A 22,333-nucleotide genomic window follows, 5' to 3' on the forward strand; every position below is an offset into this window, starting at 1 on the left:
ATTATTCTTTCATTAAGAACACAATCTCCTAATATACAGGAATTAATCCAAAAATTTCCTGGTGTCAAGATTTTTTCCACAATAGATTTAAGTTCCTCATTTTGGAAAGTTCCATTACACTTGGAAACAAGAAAGTATACAACCTTCCTGTTCTTTGGGCACAGTTACCAATATGTTGTACTACCATTTGGTCTTAATGTGAACTTGAGTGTATTCATTTCTGCACTAGAAACTGTCTTAGGGCCTGAACCACGTGATTCGGCCACACTATTCATGGGCAGTATGTTAATTGCAACACCTATTTGGGAACAACATGCTGAGATTTTAAGATGAGTGCTGAACAATTGTCGCCTATCATGGATGACTGCCAGCCTCAACAAATCAAAATTTGCATTAACAGATATCAACTTCCTTGGACATCTTTTTTCATCATATGGGATTTTACCTATGAACAAAAGACTAGTGCAATGGAGAATGCATCACCACCATGTAACAGAAACCAATTAAAGGCATCCTTAGGATTAGCTTCATTTTATCACCGTTTCACATCAAATAAAGTCTTAAATACAGAAGCACTGTTGTCTTTATTAAAGAAGAATGCGTCTGGACAATGGACTCATGAGTGTGAGATAGCATTTAACAATATTAGACCCATTCTTGTCAATGGACCTATCTTACATCATCCAGAAATGACATTAGATTTTGGGTTGATGGCAGCGTATCATCATATGAATTAGGAGCTTGCCTATTTCAGATCCAGTTAGATGATGGTGTACACAACTTTTGTGTCATATTTTTTGCAAGCTGAATGCTCATTAACTGTGAACGAGCTTGTACAACCACAGAATTGGAAGCATTGGCAGTTATATGGGCATTTCGAAAATTTCATTATTATCTAGCAGGAGGATATATTAGAGTATAATGTAATCTCCAGGCATTAAGCTTTCTAAATAATTTCTAGCTTTTACATCCTCGATTAGCTAGATGGATGCTTATTCCATAAGAATACTGTCTTGAAATAATATATGTGCATGGCAGAGAGAACATTATTGCAGCTTCCGTATTAGGACTACCAGAAGGGCTAACCAAAGGGAATGAAAAAGAATACTAAACAAAGGAATTTAAAGTTTTCCTAATGAAGGATGTGGAAAATCGAAGATCACATCTTAGAATATGCAGTACCATGGCACAACTACAATTAACACATCCTCATTGGAATCATGTCATTCAGAAGGTTCAGGCAGAAAATCCACCAAAGATAAATGAGCTGTATCAATTGCATTATAATGTCTTATTTCACAGGAAACATCATTAGTCCAACGTTTGGTGTGTTTGCATTCCACAAGGCTGTTCAGTAATTAATATAGCATACACATGTAGTTTGGGGACATTGTGAAGTATATATATGCTCAGAAAAGACTGGAAGATACTGCCATATTCCCAATCTAAGAAGAGTTATGCAAAGCACGATCAAGATGCGTCAAATATATCACAAGGCAAAACCGTCGAACCATGGCGCCAGAAGAATATTACATTCAGTTATCGTTAAAGAACCACTAAGTGTTGTGAGCATGGATTTAAGGGGACCCCAGCCTTATGCTAGAGGAACTATCAAATACATTGTTGGATTCTACGATATATTCACTAAAAAAGTTAAATTATATCCAGTCAAGGCATGTACCATGCAGTCTATCATCCACAGACTCACAAAGTATTATATTCCACATATTGAAAAGGCACAAATTTTGTTGTCTGACATTGCAGCCAATTTTACGGGATACAGATGGAGAAGATATTTACAAAACAACGGGACACACTGACTCGCATTCTGGAGGACGGCGGTTCAAACCCGTGTCCAGCCATCTTGATTTAGGTTTCCTGTGATTTTCCTAAATCGCTTCAGGCAAATTCCAGTGTGGTTCATTTGATAGGACATGGCCGACTTCATTCCCCATTCTTCCCTAATCTGGTGGGACTTATGACCTCGCTGTTTCGTCCCCTTAAAAAAAAGGAAGACAATGGGATTAGACTGAGTTTAATTTCCAGATTCCACTGGGAGCAAAATTAATTGAGAGGTTGTTTTGTGAAGTAAATAGATTTATTAGAACATATTGCCACTATAAACAGACGTTGTGAGTGGATTATCTGCAGCAGTTTGAAGAGATTTATAACAATTCATCAACCGAATCTAGCCAACATAGCTAATGATGAATAAGAGAGAGAACAATGAGTGGGTTAATCGTTTACCCAAGGTACATGTCTTAGAAGAATCTCTGGACGCCGAGATTCATCGAGCAATAGTCACAATGAACATAAAACTCAACAGAGCAATAATTATTATGAGCGACAACTGAATAAAACACCAACATACCAACTGGTCACAATAGTACTACTAAATTCCCAGCTAAAACAATCATTGCTTAAAAGGAAGAACAAGAAATGGTCAGTTGGGTATTCAGGATCTTAAAGGATCATTTCTACACCAAATCCTGGAGCCTATGTATTAGAGCCACCAAGTAATAACAAAGCGAAGGAAATGTACCATCATCACGATCTTACACCTTACCATACAAAGGTCTGATGCAATCAGTGACTAATAATTTTAGTAATGGTTTAAACATAAGTTTGGTATTGGCGTTTAGTCACAATTACACTCGCTAGTTGAGATGCATTTTTACATACCATATAGATATAGATAATATGTTGTTTGAACAGTATGTTTATTCATTTTAATTTTTTCTATCAGCATTGCAACAATGACATCATATTATTGTGTTATTTCTTTTAGTGTTAAGTGATCAGTGCCAACTTCTCACTCTCTGTTACAGAAGTGCTAGTGATTCATTCCTACATAGCGCACACACAGACATAAACACTTCGTTAAGGATGATAGATTATTATATTAGTGGTGTCTATCTGTTGCTAATCTATTATTACTTGTGAGGTGTCAATTCGACTCCTTTGGGTGTATTTTTTTGCTCTTTTGTCTCTTTCGTGTTAGAAAACAATTCCCCATGAGATGTGTCAGTAGAGATGGATATGAAAGTGCACATGCTAAGGTACAACTGACTTCTATAAAGAGTCGTGTTGGAATAGAACATTACATTTCTACGAATGGTGTGCCACAATCATTAATTAAAACTGTGATAAAGACATTCAGTGTTGTTAAAAAATACTCGAAACAACTGTGTGATCTGAGGTTTTCGCTGACTTATGCGGACCAGATAATACACGGAGCCTCTGTTGTCTGTCATTAAATTCTCGGATATAAACTCTGAATCGGAATTTCTAGGGACCACAGATTCGCCATGTGAGAATGGACTGTCTATAAGAACTCATCCATAATAAACAGTCGCCAGCCCATTTAGGTACATGAATGTGGAAATATATCTTTAAGAAAATTGAATGTTACATAATGAAGTTAATTTCATTAATATTTCGCTTTGAGTAGCACACTGGATACAAATGGACAAAGCGCACTCAATACTGTTGGTGGCAGCAGTTACCAATAATGCACAAACTAGTAATCATAGAAAGCAAAAATTGTACCAAACTCATGCTAATAACAGTTACACTCAAGATCATTAATTGAACCAGTACTGAAATGTTAATGTAAGAAGTGCAGGACTAAAGATGGACCTGAGGGGCCTGTGTCTTAACTGGCATGTAAAAACTACAAATAAAGATAAATAATACCACAATTACACTGTTCATATCCCTCTGCTTATATTTGTTTTCCTTAGCAGCAATAATATTCCAATTATCTTTCTAATATGAGGAGAATATGGTGGGGACCCATAAACTGGTACAGTATCACTCGTCAAACTCTATGATTATTTCAGTAGCAAAACCTAAATTATACAAAGTCAGTTCTTAATTTCCCTTGGGATGGTTTATATTTTACTTTTCAAGGCAAATTATTCAACACTGACCTCAATTAACTTAAAAAATCATTCTTGATAGTAATCAAGGGTAAATTATGTTTCAAACGAATGTAACATATTTGCCCTTTCATCTCCTGTGAAGCAGGTATTTTAGATAGTAACATATACACAATCTGGCACAGTACTTTCGCACAACGTTACTTTGCAATAAGCTGAGAGTACTTTAGCAAAATTCTAACTTCACTTTTGTTGATCCTTGCACATTTGACAATCATAAATAAATCACTAGTTCATTTGAAACAGGATACTCAGTTTTATAAACACTTACGAGGGGACCCTGCATAGGGTCATGATCAGAATAGAAGATATGGTCCCGAACACAGGTTTATAGCATTTGGATTATTATTAAAATCACTCTCAAAACTTAATTGGTCCATGCTGTGATACATATCTGTATGCATGAAGTTGGTGGAGCACTGGCGAAGTTGTGGTCGCAAGCGACGTGGCGGCTAACTGTACTCACGGCTCTTGATGTTTGAATGCTCTAAAAAATTTCTTCTTAGGCACGGTTATTCAACTTATTAGAGCCATTCTTTATTTCCGAGAAGACCAAGCAACAACCAAATCCACATCCGATGTAAAATTCCTTGCAAAGCAGCTTCCAATTGCCTCCCTTGGCACCGTTGATGTGTATCGTGCAATGGCTATCCACTGACTGGGTACCGTTCACACCACCAAGAAGCCGCCCAGTTCGACTGCCAAAACCATCTTTTACATCGAGTCATGCCACTTCCGTTGTGGAGGGACTTCACTACATCTTTTACATTTTACAATACAAGTACCCTAAGCATGAACCAGCTTCCAATACACATTGTTTATCCTATACACTTACACATATTATAAAATTTCATTATTTTAAACAATCATTTATCTTTTTCCATATATACATTACAAAGTATAAAGTTCTGTCACAAATCAGTGACCATAACTAACAAAGAATAAGCACTTCATAATTAAACACACAAATTTACTTAATATAAACCTACTTCTAATCGAAATAAGTGTTACACGTTCCAGGCACCCACACTATTGCTAGTTCCGTTACCTGCTTTGTCAGTTCCCGAAGTCATTCACTGATCGCCTGCTACAACTGCGCGACTCTCGCGCAGACATTCTGACATCTTTTAACATATAGTTATTCTGATTTCAATGAAATTAATTGTGAAAGAATCCTCACTAAATGATACGTAGTCTCTTTTTCATAACAACATTAATTGTAGATATATCGATATCATCTCAGCACTTTCCATGAAATGCTGAACAGATTGGATAAAAGATATAAAGTTATTGAGACTTTTCTACATTTTTATAACGCCTTTGGTTCTGTGAATCATGCAGTACTGTTATCCAAATCCGAAAATTCGGGTATAAGAGGACTAGCAGTAAACTTCTTAAGTTCGAATCTCCAAGATAGAAGACAGTCTGCTGAACTGTGTTATAAAAATGAAAGTAAAATACTAACAGTTATATCAGCATACGGAACTCTGAACTGCGGAACTCTGCAGGGACGTATTCTTGGGCCATTTTTGTTTCTTGTCTATATTAATGACGTAATACAGCCGGACAACTCAAAGCTAGTGTACTATGCTGATGATACATCACTTATTAACCTTCGCTGTCCTGTTCAGCTAGCATTACAAAGCAATAAGGAGAACTCTCAACCGATCACAGAGTATCTAACAATGAATAAATTTACACTGAATAAGGAAAAGGCTATTTTAATGAAGTTCGTGTTAAATTACAACCAGTGACATACTGGCTCACTGTCTACAATTGAAAGATCCGATAAACGTAAGTTTTTAGCCGTTGCGATTGACAAAGAAGAAAGGGCATATCAGCTAAATCTGTAAAACCATTAGCTACCTTATTTACATACTTAAAAGTCTCTCAGACATATTAAATCCTCCTGTCCTGAAACAAGTCTACCACAGATTAATTCACTAGCATTTGTAACATGGGATTGATAGACAGTCTACATTGATAGGATATTCAGGCTTCAAAAGAGAGCATTTAGGATAACTGATACTATAAGAAAGTGCTTGTCGTGTAGGAACTACTTCAAAAATTGTAAATTACTGACTATGTATTCTTTATATGACCTTAATACTATTGTATTTGTAAAAGAGTATAATGAACTGAAAAAAATAAATAGAGACATACATAATTGCAGTACACGAACCAGAAATAATTACCATTGTGTACTGACTAACAAAAGAGCTACAGATTACAGTTCATTTGAAACTGGAGCACAATTCTATAACAGGTTGTTGATTCGTTTGTTTGAAGACTTGCAGTTATTCAATGAGAAATAGTCTTGGAAGCTCATTAATATGCTTCTTCCAGTTGGAGTTTTTATTAACATGTACACTCTAAAATTAGGATCATTCTGTCCTATTTACCAATCCTGGTTGCCTGGTTGTTCCATCAGTCATTGACATAACTGTGTTGGTTTTACAGAATCCAGTGCAGGGTATTTTCTCAAAATTTAGGGAGAGTCTATTTTCAGGTTACCACTTAATAATTATTTGACAAACATTATCAACAATCTCGTCTGTTGCTTTTCCTCTAAAGGGTTCCTCACAACACAAGCATTGTCTGCATAAGTGCGAATTCCGCTTGTTGTGTGTTAAGTGGAAGGTCATTTATATATATATAAGGAATAGGAGTGGACCCAAAATTGACCATCATGGGACTCCCTTTGTTATTTCTCCCCAGTCACTTAAAGTTTCTAATTTTTAACATTGTTTGAATTATTCAGCACAACTTTTTGCAACTTGTTTGTTATGTATGATTTGAACTTGTTATGTGTAAGGCTGACAGTTCCACAAAACTTAAACGTTTCTAAGACTGTAACATGAGTTGCGCAATCAAAAGTGTTGAAAAGATCGCAAAAACTACAGACCGGAAATATTTTACTATAAAAGGCCTGTAATATTTGATAGGTCAAAGTATAAATAGCATTCTCCGTCGAGCAACCCTTCTGGAATCCAAACCGTGATATCCTAAGTAAATTGTTTCTACTTAAATGTCAAGCTGTTCTAGGGTACATAATTTAAAAAAAAAAAGTTTGGAGAAACATATCAGTAAGAAAACTGAACGGCAGTTGTTTAAGTTTTCTTGTCACCTACCTGATAGGTTTATCAATTGCACTTTTTAATCTGCCTGGAAAAATTCTCTGTGCCAGTGGCCGTTACACACGTCACTAAGGAAGTTGCTTATTAAGTTAGAACAACTTTTCAGAATTATGTTTAAAATTGCATCAACACGATATGAGTCATTGTTTTATAGAACTTTTATAATTCTCTTAATTTCAGTGAAGGATGTTGGTATTACTTCTAGTGGCTTAAGGTTTTGTGGGATCACATTTTTAATATATTCTGTTGCTTCTTCAACTGAACCATTTCATCATATGCTTGCCGCTACATTTAAAAAGTGAGTGTTAAAAGTACCCGCAACTTGTGAATGATCAGTTGCAACATTGTCATTTAGTTTAAGTGTTATTGTATCTTGCATATGGATTGGTTGTCCTGCCTCCTCTTTGACAGTAGCTCGTATTATTATTAGTGTGATTAATTTCTGTCAGGACGCGTGTACGTCTGGACATTCCAATGATTTTCTTTAAAATTTTACAGTATTTTTGTAGTAAGCAAATAACGTCGGATGTTAAATTATTCTGGTTTTTAAATAAATTTCTCTCTCTGTATTGCATGAGGTCTCACTTCTCTTAATTATCTATACCTTACCTGTTTTTTTCAGTGGATTTTCTGGGAAACATATTAGGATAGCTATATTCAAAAGTTGACACAATTTTACTGCGGAATAAATTGAATTTGACATTAACATTTCTTTTTATATATACCTCATCCCTATGTCTGTATTGAAGTGTATATTGGCGAACATGACACGTCTTGAATCAGAGCACTCAACTACCTCCGAAGGATGTCCACGCGATTACAACAATTTAGTCGATCAAAACATAACAAAAAGGCTGGATTTTGGATATGCGTTTTGGAGCAGTAGAGACGCAGTTGCTTAGGTATCCTGCGAACGCATATGGTAAACGACAAACGTAAGACGGAGTAGAAGAGATCATAGCATTTTACAAACTCCCTTTAGTTGCGACGACTTGTAGGGTTAATACTCAAATATTTATCGGAAGTCATATTTGACGTGTTCCCGGAAGATTCTGCGAAACTATAATATACGTTCAAATAGACGGACAAGATAGCTACGACATTTGTGGAATTAAATGCCAACGTTGTAGAAGGAACATTTTTAGTTAATCCCTGAGCACAGGCGACACATTTCTTTGTGTTGGACGTATCATCAGCCGCGACTGGGACCACCTAACAGCAGTGCATCGATCGTCATTAAGAGCTCCCGGTATTCTTTAGCTGCGAAGGAACTACTCTTCATATCGTGGAGAGTTGTATGAAGCCAACGCTTACATCAAGAAGATTCAACATTAATTCGATAACTGCACTTTCTTGTTACCAGAAGTCATCAATGTTCCTCATAGAAAATGGGGAAAGGACAACCGCTTCCAAAAAGATACAGCTAACCGCCAACATACGACATACCTACGTCGATCAAAACATAACAAAAAGGCTGGATTTTGGATATGTTTATCATACTGAAGATGCAAAGTGACGAACTACCATATCGGATCGGCAGGGCAGACGTTCCAAAATGTCACGTATTGAATCAAAACATTATTGCGACGTTTCAACTGTGAATGCACGTCGAGTCATCACACTAGAGCTTCGACAGACGGACATCATTGCAGTTTGGCGCACCGTGTAGCAAATCCCGCCAGATGGTTCGTATATAAAGTGTTTGTTTGACTTGGTATGGATGAATACTGAAAAAAGTAATTTTTCCAACCAAAAAAGATAGTTCATCGTTTTTCAACATTTCTTGGGACTTTTTTCCACCGAACCAAAATTTTGAACTCGTGCGCATTGACACAGTTGAACTACTTCTACCATCTGAAGAATGATCACGTAGGCCTGAATTCCTGCGGTAGAAGACACGACGGCCGAAACTGTAACTGAAGTCTTCTTTCGCAGTACCACTGCGCATTATGGTATATGGTATCAGCTTACCACTCCGAATAACAACAGATCACTGCAGACAGCTTGAATTCCAACTGTTGAAACCTCTTAAGAGCCCTGATTGGCATCACTAGTATTCTAACTACGACTTAACATCCCACAACAATGTCGTGATATAAGGTGACACCTCCATCAAAAATGGTTCAAATGGCTCTGAGCACTATGGGACTTAACTTCTAAGGTCATCAGTCCCCCAGAACTTAGAACTACTTAAACCTAAATAAGCTAAGGACATCACACACATCCATGCCCGAGGTAGGATTCGAACCTGGACCGTAGCGGTCGCGCGGTTCCAGACTGTAGCGCCTAGAACCGCTCGGCCACCCCGGCCGGCACACCTCCATCCAAAAGCTGGTCTCATATATCTCAGAAGTGAAAATTAATTTCTTTTCTGAGGGCATAAAAAAGACATTTCGTTGTATGTGTTACTTTGAACTCTGTGGAAATTGAGTGATAATATGTTCTCCTCACTAAATGATGTATAATCTCTTTTCGTAGTTCTAAAAGAGACGATTGCAATAACGTTTCACTCATCAAAGTACGGTTACTAGTTTCGTAGTAATGGCAGTATTTGGGATTCATCTGTTTCGAACACGAAATCGAAAGTTGTGACACGCGGGAGTTCATATCAAATGTAACTGTCGTGTCAGGTTCATGGGGCGCTAAAACTTGACGCAACTATGCGGGTGTACTTACAGAAGCGGATTAGTGGAGCAAAGTTCCATGTGGCTACATGTTGTTGGACTGACACACTATCAGGAAGACTACGATAACAGTTCTAGTGTTGATCCTAACAGAACATTGAATGGATGGTCCACATCAGAAACTGAATGAATTTGTAAAAAACGGTATTTAGGTATAAATATTGTCAAATAATAACTTCGTGTCATCAGTTTAATGTCAGGATACTCATTACAGTGCACCAGCAACAGAAGCAAATAGGAAATACACAAAAGAATGAGGTCATGAATATTTCGTTAATTTCTTCATTTCATACGAGCTGCTGGAAATGAAATACTACAAAGCAGCATTCTATTTCAGAAATCGTTTCTATCATTTATCAACAGATTTCACATAAAGCAGATTAAGGAAAGAAGACTGTTTCTGTGTCTTCGTAGATAACTTTATATTTTTTTATCATTACGGAAAAGATTTTTGTTCATTTTTGTCACTAAACTGATAGACGTAACCTGCAAGCTAATCCTTAATCGTCAGCATCTGACTTTTACTTTCGATTGCTCCAGAAAAAAGTTAATCTTCACTTTACGTCTGTAGCTTCCTAGCTTTTGCAGCTTATGATATTTGAGTTATTTAGTTATTCGTACAGAATGCCTCTCCTAAGAATCGTCAGGTGCTTTTTCTCTGGTGTTTCGGCAGATATCTCCATTTTAGCCATTGTCGACGGAACTTGTCGTTTTGTTTCCGATTACAAACAAAATAATTTTTAAAGCGGAATTTTTAGTCCCCATTCGATTGAGGCCTGCCCCGCGCTGACCACTACCGCCTTGGAGGATCCGTGCTGCTCAGTCGCTGCTGGAGTACTGGCTATTCTTCGTGTTTTACTGTCTGAGTTAACAAATGGTTCAAAATGGTTCAAATGGCTCTGAGCACTATGTGACTCAACATCTGTGGTCATCAGTCGCCTAGCACTTAGAACTACTTAAACCTAACTAGCCTAAGGACATCACACACATCCATGCCCGAGGCAGGATTCGAACCTGCGACCGTAGCGATCACGCGGTTCCAGACTGACGCGCCTAGAACCGCACGGCCACACCGGCCGGCGTCTGAGTTAACACGTATCGATAAAATTAATATCGCACTAGACTAATCTGGGTACGCTCTAGTGAATGCGGACGTAAAATTCCGTTCGGAAAAACATTTTCTTTGTAACCGGGGACATCCCGACGATTTCCGTCGACAGTGGGAGTGGAATGAGAGACGTTGTGCGCAATATTTCTTTAGGATGAACATACACATAACAAACACCAGAGAAAAAGCGCCTGACGCTCTTAAGAGGGACACCCTGTATGCCTTATTTATGTTTTATTTTATTTATTTATTCTAGAAAATTTTTTGAATTTTAGCTCTGCTTTTATTTTACGATCATTCATGTCTCTTAATATAATACTAACGCTTTGGAAGTCAAAACGTATTACCTATTTCGTAAATTACGTGTGGAAAGAATTAAGAACAAACCTCATTCTTAGAATGCATATGACGTTAAGAAATGGCCGGCTTTCTCGTCACTCGGAGTGCTAGTGTCGCTCCAACTTTCAGATCTTAATAGTTTTGACAGCAGCGAGTGTAGCGAATGTATGTACTGAAGAGCCAACACATTATGACCATTATCACTCACCAAATGATCGAATGGCGTCTGGATGCGATAAGTAAGGCTTCAGGAAATCATATAAGCGGAGCAAGAACGAAAGAGACTCTTTTTAGTGACGATACGAGTCACAAATGAGGAAATACGCTGATGTAAGCGATTTTGGTGAAGGGCATACTGTAATGACCCGGCGCCTGCAGCAGACGACCCTTAAGTTTCCCTTGTTGAAGCAACGACGTCGTTAATTACACTACTGGCCATTAAAGTTTCTACACCAAGAAGAAATGCAAGTAATAAACGGGTATTCATTGGACAAAATATTACACTAGAACTGACATGTGATCACATTTTCACACAATTTAGGTGCATAGATCCTGAGAAATCAGTAGCCACAACAACCACTTCTGGCCGTAATAACGGCCGTGATACGCCTGGGCATTGAGTCAAACAGAGCTTGGATGGCGTGTACAGATACAGTTGCCCATGCAGCTTCAACGCGATACCACAGTTCATCAAGAGTAGTGACTGGCGTATTGTGATGAGCCAGTTGCTCGGCGACCATTGACCAGACGTTTCAATTGGTGAGAGCTCTGGAGAATGTGCTGGCCAGGGCAGCAGTCCAACATTTTCAGTATCCAGAAAGGCCCTTACAGGACCTGCAACATGCGGTCGTGCATTATCCTCCTGAAATGTAGGGTTTCGCAGGGATCGAATGAAAGGTAGAGCCACGGGTCGTAACACATCTGAAATGTAACGTCCACTGTTCAAAGTGCCGTCAATGCGAACAAGAGGTGACCGACACGTGTAACCAATGGTACCTCAGTATTATCACGCCGGGTGATACGCCAGTATGGCGATGGCGAATACACGCTTCCAATGTGCGTTCACCGCGATGTCGCCAAACACGGATGCGACCATCATGATGCTGTAAACAGAACCTGGATTCATCCGAAAAAATGACGTTTTGCCACTCGTGCACCCAGGTTCATCGTTCAGTACACCATCGCAGGCTCTCCTGTCTGTGGTGCAGCGTCAAGGGTAACCGCAGCCACCGTCTCCGAGCTGATACTCCGTGCTGCTGCAAACTGTTCGTGCAGACGGTTGTTGTCTTGCAAACGTCCCTATCTGTTGACTCAGGTATCGAGACGTGGCTGCACGATCCGTTACAGCCATGCGGATAAGATGCCTGTCATCTCGACTGCTAGTGATACGAGGCCGTTGGGATCCAGCACGACGTTCCGTATTACCCCCCTGAACCCACCGATTCCATATTCTGCTAACAGTCATTGGTCTCGACCAACGCGAGCAGCAATGTCGTAATCGCGATAGGCTACAATCCGACCTTTATCAAAGTCGGAAACGTGATGGAACGCATTTCTCCTCCTTACGCGAGGCATCGCAACAACGTTTCACCAGGCAACGCCCATCAACTGCTGTTTGTGTATGAGAAATCGGTTGGAAACTTTCCTCATGTTAGCACGTTGTAGGTGTCGCCACCGGCGCCAACCTTGTGTGAATGCTCTGAAAAGCTAATCATTTGCATATCGAAGCATCTTCTTCCTTTGGGTTAAATTTCGCGTCTGTAGCTCGTCATCTTCGTGGTGTAGCAAATTTAATGGCCAGTAGTGTATGATTGTAGTGGGCATAGAATCACCGAGACTGGGCATTGGATCATTGGAAATCTGTCATATAGTTGGATGAATCACGTTTACTGTTTACCAAATCGAAGGTCCTGCCCGGATACTTCGTCATTAATGCGAAAAGCTACACTGAGGCCAGTGGTGGCAGTATCACGCTATTTTGAAGATTCACGTGGGCTTCAATGGGACCTGTAGTAGTAATCGAATACATCACGACAGTAGTGAAATACCGCACATGAGCATTATTGCGGAACACCTAGATCCTACCATTCTTGAAGTCTTCCCCATAGGTTATGGTTTCTTCCAATAGTCTGTGTCACAAGGGTATAAATGTGATACAGGGGTCTGATTAGCATGATAGTGAACTCACGTTGATGTACTAGCCACCAAATTCCTCTGATTTGTACGTAATGGAGAACATCTCTGACTCTACCGGCCACTAACTCCGCACCCACAAACCACCAGCCTTAAATTAGGGGAATTGCGTGAAGTGCACTTAGACTTCTGGCATCACACAGTCCGGAAACCCATCAAGGACGTGTTGAGTGCATGCAACGCTGAGTCGCCGCTGTACTGATATTAAACAGGTGGTCATAATGTTGAGGCTGATCAGAGTATGTTGTACTGTGCGGCTGCGCTCACCAGTCAGAGTCCCTGAGGCGCTCGCAGAGCAGCTGTCGGTGTCGGCGCTCTGCCGCCAGGGCGGCGCTGGCGTCTCGCAGGCGCCGGTGGTGGGCCGCCGCCTCCGCGCTGTAGCGCCGCACGTCTTCCTGGAAAGCGTCCGCCTCCTCGTTCGCCGTCTCCATTTTCTCCAGACTTGACGCCGTCTCCGCTTCTATACGTTCCGCTCGCGCCGTCACCTCCTGTTGGACACCGTCTACCACTTACTGTGCTTTATGAAAGCTATTACACAAGTGTATTGATGAAGTTAAAAGTTTTGCTGGAAGACGCACTTGACCGATGTTTATCAAACCATGTGGATACGTTCATCATATAATGAGCGTTTTCATGCCACTAGAAACTGATGTTCAACATTCAACATAGGTATTTGGTGTGACCCCACATGCACTGCTACAAAACATCTTCCGAATGTCACCTTGAGGAATTTCTTGGGGACACACGCTCATTCAGTCAACGAAGATTACTGGCAAGAGGCTGGTAACAAAGCATCTGAGATATGCCCTATGGATCACAAATCAGGGTACAAAGCAGATCAGTCAAAGGACACTTACGTTCTCAGGGCATCTGTACTGTGAACTTCAGTGTCGGTTCTTGAGTCTTGTGTTATACTGCTGGAATATGCCATTTGGTGTCCTGGTCTTAACAGGTATGACAGCAGGGTTTACCGTTCTTGTCACGTACTGACAAGCATTCATTCATTCTGCAACAGCTACTAAATCAGTTCTGCTGCCGTATCCAGTCGTTCCCTACATCACGATTCCAGTAGTTGGGAAGGTATGAGTCTCGAGAGTTGCTGATCCCTACGACCTTGCGCTAGGTCATCTACAGCAACACTAACGTAGTTCTAACCACCACAAGCAGTGGTGAAACTCACTCTTCAACACCACATAAAGCCACTTGATGTCATGAGTGATTCTAGCTCTAACCCAAGCGAGTCCCTCCTGTCTATAGTACTGTGCCAGCAGTAAAAGATCTATATCAATGGGAGGTATCACTCAGCTTCAAGTAGCCTGTTCCCGATTATTCGTGGTTCGACACCTCCTGTAATCGCTGCCTGAATTTAGACCGTTGTTATTCAGCTGTTGGTCAGAGTCAGTCGAACAGTCATATATGCTTCTTGTGCTGTAGTCCTTCTGGAAAGAACTCTGTCTGCTCTTATTGCCACAGTGTTGTCCTCAATCTGTATTGTCAACACTCGATTGCAGTCAATGGACTACAATCGCCTGTCAGTACAATTTGTCGTTATTATGCCTCTTTTCCCCTCACGGCAAAATTTCGACTTTTTCATAATCAGGAAAACGTGATAAGCTCTACATTCACTTCTTTCGGATATGTTAAGTTGCGATCGTCACATAAAAGTTTCTAGTAACACCCAACAGGTACACTGTATTCACACCATCTTTCATTTGTAGGAACGGTTTCTTTCTGTACTGAAAATATTCCCGCATAAGGGTGAAACATAGGTTAACAGACATCATAAGCTTGTAAAGACTGGTGTGTCTGTTTTGTAGTGTTATGTCACTTCCGTCAGACTGCTTCTGTTCATTTTCTTAGAATTTACTACTCTTTCTCACTGCGTGAAAATTATCTCGCATGTCCAGAGCTACACAATAAGGGAATAACAATAAAGAAATGTGTTAGTCTTCCGGGGATGTGTGGCGTCTTCGGTGGATGGAGACTTCAACATGGGCTGCAGAACACTAGTAGAGCTCTTTCATGTGAGCCACTGAGTCAGTTCAAGAATGAACTCGAGATATCATCTTGTCACTGGCCTGCTGAATCTTCACTATTCACGGCAGCTTTAGACCTACAGTATTATGTAAGCGTCTGTGGAACTTGAAAAGTGTGCTGGGGTTTAATTAATTGATAGTGAAAACTGATGGTGGTCATAAAGTGCACGATAACACAAGCAGAAACGTTCCGGTAAACATGGTTAATTATGGCCATGTGGTTATGAGCTACAACGAACTTTCTCGTGAAATATTGCCCTAGCTAGTAAATATATACTGGTGAGCAAATGCCGAGCGGTCTAAGGCGCTGCGGTCATGGACTGTGCGGCTGGTCCCGGCGGAGGTTCGTGTCCTCCCTCAGGCATGGATGTGTGTGTTTGTCCTTAGGATAATTTAGCTTAAGTAGTGTGTAAGCTTAGGGACTGATGACCTTAGCAGTTAAGTCCCATAAGATTTCACAAACGTTTGAAACTTTTTCGGTGAGCAAATCTTAAGAACGAAAATGACTTTCGCCTTATGTGTCACTGCCAAGTAACACAGCTCGACACACCTTGGATCATAAATAGAAAGAACTGCTACACTACAGTACAGAAAGTAACTGAAAAAATGAGCAATGAGACGAAAAGAAATTTCGCTTTTATTCAAAGGCAATAATTACGTCGAAGTCACCACGATTCAAGACGATCCTCTTGACATTGCAAAAGGCGTGGCGTGGTTCTTAACAGGGTGTGAAATCACCATGGACGGCAGTGCATGCTCTTCAACATGCTTCCATGCTGGCCACATGGTCGGTAAGGAATTCTCGTGGGAGGGCGTTCCATTGTTCCATAGCGCGTTCGACAACCACTGGATGTTTGTCGGTGTATGTGGACGTGCTGCAATATGTCTCTCCAGCCCATACCACGCTATGGGATTTAAGTCGGGAGAATGGTCAGAACAGTCCATTCGTCGAATATCCTGTTGTTCCATGAGCTGCTCCATCTGCACAGTTCTATGGGGCCGCGCATTGTCATTCATAAAAATGAAGTCAGGACCAAACGCACCCTTGTAAAGACGCACATGAGGAAAGAGTACAGTGTCACAATGCCATTGACCGGTGAGTGGGCCGCGTTCAAATATTTGGAGGTCAGGACGCCGACGCAACATTATGCTTCACAATACCGTAACACCTGGATCACCAAAACTCGCATGTTCGACAATGTTCCTAGGTCCATCACTTGTTCCCACCCCTCACCATACTCTGGTACGTCCTTAATTGTCGAATATGATCGTTTTGGAGGTTCAGGCGATATGGTGTGCTGAGGTATAATGTTGGATGGACGTAGTGACCGCCAAAGCAGTTACTAAACACGGCCTTCCGAAATGCGTTCACAAAAGAAGACGAAGACATTTTCCAGAATTCAAATTGAGAACAGCTGCCAACATGAGTAACGTAGAAGTAAATACCCTTGGAGTAGTGAAGCAACTAAAATAACTTAATAAAAGCAAGTTTTATGGTCCAGACTGTATACCAATTAGGTTCCTTTCGAAGTATGCTGATGCATTAGCTCCATACTTAACAATCATACACAACCGTTCGGTCGACGAAACATCTGTACCCAAAGACTGGAAAGTTGCACAGGTCACACCAATATTCAAGAAAGGTAGTAGGAGTAATCCACTAAATTACAGGCCCATATCGTTAATGTCGATATGCAGCAAGTTTTATGGTCCAGACTGTATACCAATTAGGTTCCTTTCGAAGTATGCTGATGCATTAGCTCCATACTTAACAATCATACACAACCGTTCGGTCGACGAAACATCTGTACCCAAAGACTGGAAAGTTGCACAGGTCACACCAATATTCAAGAAAGGTAGTAGGAGTAATCCACTAAATTACAGGCCCATATCGTTAATGTCGATATGCAGTAGGATTTTGGAACATATATTGTGTTCGAACATTATGAATGACCTCGAAGAAAATGATCTATTGACACACAGTCAATATGGGTTTAGAAAACATCATTCCTGTGAAACACAACTAGCTCTTTATTCACATGAAGTGTTGAGTGCTATCGACAAGGGATTTCAGCTCGATTCCGTATTTCTGGATTTCCGGAAGGCTTTTGACACTGTACTACACAACCGGCTTGTAGTGAAACTGCTTGTTTATGGAATATCTTCTCAGTTACGTGACTGGATTTGTGATTTCCTGTCAGAGAGGCCACAGTTCGTAGTAATTGACGGAAAGTCATCGAGTAAAACAGAAGTGATTTCTGGCGTTCCCCAAGGTAGTGTTATAGGCCCTTTGCTGTTCCTTACATATATAAAGGATTTGGGAGACAATCTGAGCAGCCGTTTTCGGTTGTTTGCATATGACGCTGTCGTGTATCGACTAATAAAGTCATCAGAAGATCAAAACAAACTGCAAAACGGTTTAGAAAAAATATCTGAATGGTGCGAAAAGTGGCAGTTGACCCTAAATAACGAAAAATGTGAGGTCATCCACGTGAGTGCTAAAAGGAACTTGTTAAACTTCGGTTACACGATAAATCAGTCTAATCTAAGAGCCGTAAATTCAACTAAATACCTAGGTATTACAATTACGAACGACTTAAATTGGAAGGAACACACAGAAAATGTTGTGTGGAAGGCTAACCAACGACTGCTTTTTATTGGCAGGACACTTCGAAATTGTAACAGACCTACTAAGGAGACTGCTTGTCCGTCCTCTTTCAGAATACTGCTGGGGAGTGTGGGATCCTTACCAGATAGGACTGACGGAGCATATCGAAAAAGTTCAAAGAAAGGCAGCACGTTTTGTATTACCGCGAAATATGGGAGAGTGTGTCACAGAAACGATACAGGATGTGAACTGGGCATCATTAAAAGAAAGGCGTTTTTCTTTGCGACGGAATCTTCTCACGAAATTCCAATCACCAACTTTCTCCTCTGAATGCGAAAATATTTTGTTGACACCGACCTACATAGGGAGAAACGATCGCCACGATAAAATAAGGGGAATCAGAGCTCGTACGGAAAGGTATAGGTGTTCCTTCTTTCCGCGCGCTATACGAGATTGGAGCAATAGAGAATTGTGAAGGTGGTTCGATGAACTCTGTGCCAGCACTTAAATGTGATCTGCAGAGTATCCATGTAGATGTAGATGTAGAAATATTTGAAGATGGTCCACTCACAGGTCAATGGTACTGTGGCAGTATATTCATTTCTCATGTGCGTCTCTTCAGGGATGCATTCGGCGCTGACTTCGTTTTCATTTATTACAATGCGCGACCGGATCGAACAACACAGGTGGATTTGCTATTGGAACGAGAGAATATTCGTCGAACGGATTGTCGTGCCATTTCCCCCGACTTAAATCGCATCGCGCACGTGTGGGATGCGATGGGGAGATGTATTGCGGCATGTCCACATACTACCAATGACCGTACAGCAATTGTCAATCGCTCTAGTGAAGGAACACAGTGGCCAGCATGGGAGCGCGCTTCTGACCATACACTGCTGTCCGTGACGGTCACACACCCTGTTGAGTATCATGTTCCGCCTTTTGTAATGTCCAGGGGAACATCGTAAATAGCGATGACTTCAGAGTAATTATTGTGTTTGATTAAAAGTATCACTTCTGTTCGTCTCACTGTGCATTTGTTTCAATTATATTCTTTAGTTCACTGTAGCAGTTCTTTCTACACATGGTCCTAGTTTAATCGAACTATGTTACTTGGCAGTCCTTAAGTTTTGCACACCAGTATATATCTGAAATGTAAACTTTTCAATTCAATCCACATCCAACTGGACTCAAATGTTACCCATGACGCATGGTTGGTGAATGTAGTACACGGATAATGGGGCACCGAACGTTTTGCTGCTTAAGTAACACGACGTCTAAAGCGCGTATATAGTTCAACGTGGATAGGTCGGGCAGAGCCTGTACCGTGACCTCCAAGATCACGTGACCTCAATCCTCTGGATTTTGCTGACTCGGGTCATCCCAGAGGTGAAGCGTACACTTCTCCAGTTGATCCGGTTCAAGAACTGCAGCTGCGAATTTTAGTCTTGTCAGCATTTACGAGATAATTCGGTAGTGTTGGGAAGAAATCGTATCTCACTGCAGAATGTGACCTCTCCTTCTCTCTTTGCTCCGTTTCTTTCGATGACCTTTCGTCTTCTTTCTCACTTCTTCGTACCGCTGATATATCTCAGGTTTTTCAATGCAGAAATGTAATGAGAAGGGGACACATGTGTGTGGTGGTTCACGATATCGTAGTTTTTGTGGCGGTGTTCGTTGCGACAAACACTTGGCTGTAGAAATGGCTTACGAAGTCACCGCCACACTTTTAATAGCGGGCCGACCGGTCCGCTGGAACAGTAAACAGAAAGATGAAAGCCCAGACACTCATATTAAATAAAAGTCGGTACTTATCTTTTATTAATGAAGATACAGTAACACAATAGTGAACTCGGTGTCTGCAGAAATCTGTCTAGTTCGAGTCGGAGCGGCTAGGTCAGCGTCGGCTGACGACAAACAACAACTCTGCCGCGATGAACACACAACTGACTAGTAAGTACACAATTTGGTGGCGAGTATACAACTGAGCGGCGAATACAGAACTGTCCTAGCGCTCGCGACTCCAGCGCTTAAGAAGCCAGAAGCCAGCGGTGGCGCGCGCAGACTTGCGGCGATTTGCTGTCTCGCTGGCGCTGCTTATGCGGACGGCGTCCGGACTTTGATGCTGCCAACCTTTTGGCAGCGGGCTCGGTTGGCATTACTGGCTAGGATACAACACTCCTCCCCCCCAAATCGCCGCACCGTCGTTGAATAATGACGTGGCGAGCGTCGACGGCGGGGGAGGGGTCTGGCCGCAGGCGTAGCAGAAGAGACCGGGGCGGAGACTGTTGTCGGTGGCAGTCCCCGGTCCGCACCCCAGCATTGGCTGCGCGGGGCCACGGGAAACACCGACTGAAAACCGAGGTCAGGGTGCACGCCTGTGACCACGGGCGCAGCTTCTGGTACTGGACGCGACGGGGCGTCGGGACCCACGAAGAGAGGCAGCGTCTCCTGACGCTGCGTCGACGGCTGCTGAGTGGGCGCCGGACAAGGCGCTGCGGTGTCAGACTCCTTGGGGGTGCCCAAGGAAAGCGGCTGCAGGACAGGCTGCACAGCCACCGCTTGGGAAGGCGGCCCGGCTGAGGGGTCGACGTCCATCTGCTCCGAAGGCGGTGGCGACTGAAGAGGGACCGCAGGCGCCGGAGCGACCACCTGGGGCGCTCCCGAATGAAGCTGCGCGGGAGGCATCAACTGGACGGGCTGTCGGCGTGGTAGCGGCGACGGCTGCTGCTGCTGCTGCTGCCCTGGGGGCGGCAGCGAAGTCGGAAGGCGCGGCTGGAACCCGCCGCGGACCAAATCTGTGGACAAAGAACGAGCGGCAGAATCCGGGCGGCCAGCGCGGCGCAACTGGTTCTGATGCCTCCTGTGCACCCCAGTAGCACCTTGAACAGTATAAATACCGCAACCCTGGACACTTATCACGGTGCCTCGTTCCCAACGACGGCGACCGTGATAAACTCTGAAAAAAACGGCGTCGTTGCGCTGAAAACGCGTGCGATGCTCAGAAGCGGCGGGTCGATCCGGGGGGTGCAACAACCGTAGTAGGGTGCGATGACGACGGCCGTGGAGAAGCTCCGCAGGCGAAGGGCCGTCGCGTGGCGTGGTCCGGTACGACGACAGGAACGTGATGAGGGCCTGCTGACGAGAGTGCGTAGCATGAAGGCGGTCCATATGATCCTTGAATGTGCGTACAAAACGTTCCGCTGCACCATTCGATTGAGGGTGGAACGGCGGAGTAAGAACATGGCGAATGCCATTGGCAGAACAAAAACTTTCAAATTCAGCAGAGGTAAATTGTGGACCATTGTCAGACACTAAAACTTCTGGAAGACCCTCAATACAAAAAATTGAAGTCAACGCCTGTATAGTTTGTGCAGACGTTGTAGACTGCATGGGCACAACAAACGGAAAATTACTAAATGCATCTATCACCATGAGCCAACGAGAATTCCAATATGGACCAGCGAAATCAATATGTACTCGCTGCCAGGGACCGGCAGGGCGTGCCCACTCAAAATAGCGTTGAGGCGGAGCAGCTTGGTGTTCGGCACACGTCGAACAATCTGTAGACATCTGCGTAATCTGCTTATCAATGCCGATCCATGTACAATGACGGCGGGCAAGCTGCTTGGTGCGGACCACTCCCCAATGACCTTGATGCAACAAGTCGAGGACCTTGGATTGGAGCACTTGGGGAACCACTACACGAAGCTGGTCATTCTCGGTGCGTAACAGCAAAACTCCGTGCGAAACAGACAACAGATGACGTTGCGGATAATAGCGACGAACCACAGGATCCGATATGTCCTTTGCCTTGGACGGCCAACCACGTTGAACAAAACGTAATAGTAAACTCAGATGAGGATCCGTAGCTGTCTCACGTGCCACCTGACGATAATCAATCGGAAAATCCCGGAGGGATTGATGCTCATCGGCGTCAATCTGATGGCAAGAGTCTTCAGAGGAATCGAAGACATCATCCGCAGCAATAGGCAATCTAGAAAGCGCGTCAGCGTTTGCATGCTGAGCTGTAGGGCGATACAGTATCTCATACTGGTATTGTGATAACAAAAGAGCCCAACGTTGTAGTTTCTGAGCTGTCCGCTGAGGAACTGGGTTAGACGGATGAAACAGTGACGTCAGGGGCTTGTGATCTGTTACTAAATAGAATGGTCTACCATAGAGGTAGTGATGGAATTTTGTGACACCGAACACAATAGCCAACGCTTCCTTGTCCAATTGGCTATAATTACACTGAGCTTTGTTTAGCAATTTGGATGCGAACGC

This window comes from Schistocerca piceifrons, chromosome 4, assembly GCF_021461385.2.
Source record: "Schistocerca piceifrons isolate TAMUIC-IGC-003096 chromosome 4, iqSchPice1.1, whole genome shotgun sequence".
Taxonomy (NCBI): domain Eukaryota; kingdom Metazoa; phylum Arthropoda; class Insecta; order Orthoptera; family Acrididae; genus Schistocerca; species Schistocerca piceifrons.